The sequence below is a fragment of the Lactuca serriola genome, chromosome 2, assembly GCF_051521515.1.
Source record: "Lactuca serriola cultivar US96UC23 chromosome 2, Lser_US96UC23_V15, whole genome shotgun sequence".
In the NCBI taxonomy this organism is placed as follows: domain Eukaryota; kingdom Viridiplantae; phylum Streptophyta; class Magnoliopsida; order Asterales; family Asteraceae; genus Lactuca; species Lactuca serriola.
This window is the reverse complement of record NC_136409.1, coordinates 10703164-10706717: the sequence shown is the minus strand read 5'-3', so window position 1 is coordinate 10706717 and position 3554 is coordinate 10703164.

Below are 3554 nucleotides of genomic sequence, written 5' to 3'. Positions count from 1 at the left end.
ACTGTTTAGACACACCTATTAGCTATCTAAGATAAGGTGTAAGATTATGATAAAGTTTTATCAAAGCAATCTAGTATCAGAAATCTAAACTTTGGTAAGAAAGTCAATAAAGTATTGATTTCTAGAAGTCTAGCTGATTTCTGAGTACATGTCAAAACTAGTGGGGGCATAAGTGTTATGCTAATAATCATCATGTTAGTGGGAGCATGATAATTATGATAAGTATTGCAAATTAGCAATGTTAATTATAGAAAACAAAAAGGTTTCAATTGGGAAAGAGTTGTTTTGCTATAATTAAGGGAGAGGAAATTATACTTCATCTCAAATCTAAAAGCTTACATGAGCTATAGTCATCCTTTCTAAAATTTTCCAAATGCCTGGGGCATCAAGAAGGGAAAAGGTCAAGAATTGGATATGACTAAAAGGATTAATCAATTGTCGAGGACAATCTAAGGTTTAACAAAGATTGGTTGCTCAAGGACAGTTGGAAGTACCTTGATAATTCTGGAAGGACCATATTGACATATTCTGTAAGGAGGCAACTCTTGTTCAGAAGTGATAGTGAAAATGGAATCTGGAAATGTTTCAAAGTTAAAAATTATTCAATCTGTGTAAGATTAGGAAACTTAATGCAAGAAGGATGGTTCCAAGGAGCTAATCTCCTTTGGAATGCTCCGTAATGATTTTCGTCAAGTCTTTCTGACTTTGTGCCTAATCATTACAAGAGGCTCAATGCATATAATCATATGGTGATAAATAAAAGGTGTTTTATTTATGTTCATAGGTTTTGATACCATATTAGATTCTATTATTATTGTGTTTCATTTTGCATGTTTTGACTTCCAGAATAACTAGGTCATTCTTCCTGATTGACTAAGTTATTCAAACCATCCACAGTCGGTCATATGTTGGAAGTAGATATGAATCAAGAATGTCATGGGTTGGCTTGTAGAGGCCTAAGATGTTGGACAAAGGCTACAACACTCATGAATGCTCATAAGTTTTGAGTATTGGATTCAACCCGTGCTCATTGGAATCACTTCATGGATTTTATCACGAGTGATCATGAGATGATAACATCTTATATTCTTCAAACCTAGAGATATGAGTTGTAACTATGAGTTAGTTGTACATTGATTTCACGGAAACGCATTCGGTAACTCGGTGTTACAAAACGTGCCTTTGTGTCTGATTTAACAAGTAGTAGAACAAGCGATATAAGTCAAAGTTTATCCATTCCTTTTACCTTCGGGATAAAAGTGATATTTGTGGGCCCCTCGATGATTTGGTGATGACAAATGTAGGTGCTCGGCCGAGCCAGGACTGATTTGATTTGTTCAATTAGTCAGTCATCATAAATCGGAAATCGAGAAACAACAAATGGACAGAGAGAATGATTATAATCCATGTCTCAGTCCATATGATATCTAGAATAGAGGAATATATGATCCCTTATCTAATGGACAAGTCATTGACAAAGGTCAGAGTTGATCTACAAGGTCAGAGTTCGACAGAAGCTTTTGAGAGCTACAATTGCCAGTCAGTTCTTGAAGTCATACGCAATAATATTTTTAGACTTATCCAAGTGGGAGACTATTGGATAAATGTCTAAGTCCATAACTATAATTGGTAACACTTGACCCGACCCGGCATGGTCCATTTGGGTTGCATGGCATCATGCACTTGGATAGACTATAATGAGAGAAATAACACTTAAGGTTGATTAATATATTATAAGTTCTAATATAATAATAGGGACTACCGACACTGGCACTCCATGCCAAGACACCACCTCTCGCACATAAATATCCGCCAACTTCTCAGCGGGTATACTCTCAAAAATCAGAATGAAGTTGTAACGACGTAAAATTTTAACCAAATTTTTAAATTTCAAAACACTTTGATTTTAATAAATAACCATAAAATGCCACAATGTCAATTCACCAAAACTCATGTTCAAAAGAAAAGAGTATATAAAAACTCCAGGATCCTCTAAATCATAAAACACTCTCCGGTGTATGTACAATCAAGCCGGCGCCGTCCCGTGATCCTGAGATGTACCTGAAACACATAGCACATAATACGGTAAGCACAAAGCTTAGTGAGTTCCCCAAAATACCATACACAGCTCATTAGCCACATTAGGCCATAACTCAATAAGACCCTCCGGTCAATGTGTCTCAGTGGAACCCTCCGGTCCCAATTCAGTAAACTCATAGCAATAATTTTCAGCAATAATCACAAAGACATAATGCAGAATATTACAATACATAGATAAACACATAAAAAAGCTCAATCACATGAAGATACGACTCTTGGTAAGTATAGTGAGAAGACTCACCTCGTAAGTAAGCTAAGTGAATGAATACTCTCACACACGAATCACCAAATCTAGCCTCCTCCTCATCACATAAGATAATTATATCTAGTTAACTCTTTATATTACACATTTTACAAAGTTATCTCTCTCTATCTCTCTCTCTCTCTCTTGACGTGGGAAAAAGACCAATTTACCCCTCCATGGTTTCCCAAGACAAGGTTGACCAAACCCTAAGTCAACAGAAGTCGAACTCGAGTCAACAGCCCATGTTGACCCTACTCGTCGAGTGTACCCATGGGACTCGACGAGTCTGCTCGCCATCCACAAAATCACTCAAAAGTCTGGCTCAACTCACTGAGTTTTTGCACGATCAAAACCATCGGGACAACCCCATCCGACTCGGCGAGTCGGATCCTTGGCTCGGCGAGTCCATTCATACTCATATCTCATTCAGTCATTTTCAATGCAGAGAACCTTCCCAAACTCTAGATCTACACTCCTAAGGCTCATCAATCACGTAAAGTCACAGGCTTTTCGTTCATGCATGTCATTTTGAGCTTAAAATGCCAAAACACACCCCAAAAAGGGTTTTTTCACTCAAGATCACTATTATGGTTGGATAAAGCAGGGACTTTTGGACTTTAGGGACCTTACATGCCCTCTCAATGAACATAAAACACTCAAGCTCCTCATATTTGGGTGGAAAAACCCTAGATGCACAAAATCATGAGATCTATACAAAATAATGAGAAAGGTGCAAGCTTTATCTAGTAGCACCCTCTTTTCCCTTGGCTTGGAATCCTTCTCTTCTCTTCACAAGATGCACCAAACACTCACAATTAGCAAAGCACTCTGTCTCTAAGCTCAAAGGTTGTTTAGGGTTAGCTCTCAAGGAAGTGTAGCCGCAAATGAAGCTATAAGTGCCTTTAAAAAGGCCCCAAACTCGGGGATTTAGGGTTTCTCATCCTAACACCTACTCGGCGAGTTGGCTCCTCAGACTCGTCCGGTAGGTCTTTAAACCCACGTGACACATCGCGACTCTAGTCGACGAGTTGGGACACTGAATCATCAAGTAGCTCAAGAGATAAATAAATAAATAAATAACAAATAATCTACCTAGATGTCCGGATGTTACAATTCTCCCCCACTAGAATCAGACTTCGCCCCCGAAGTCATGATCTGAAAATAACTTTGGATATTGTTCTCGCATCTCGGACACCGGCTCCCACGTCAA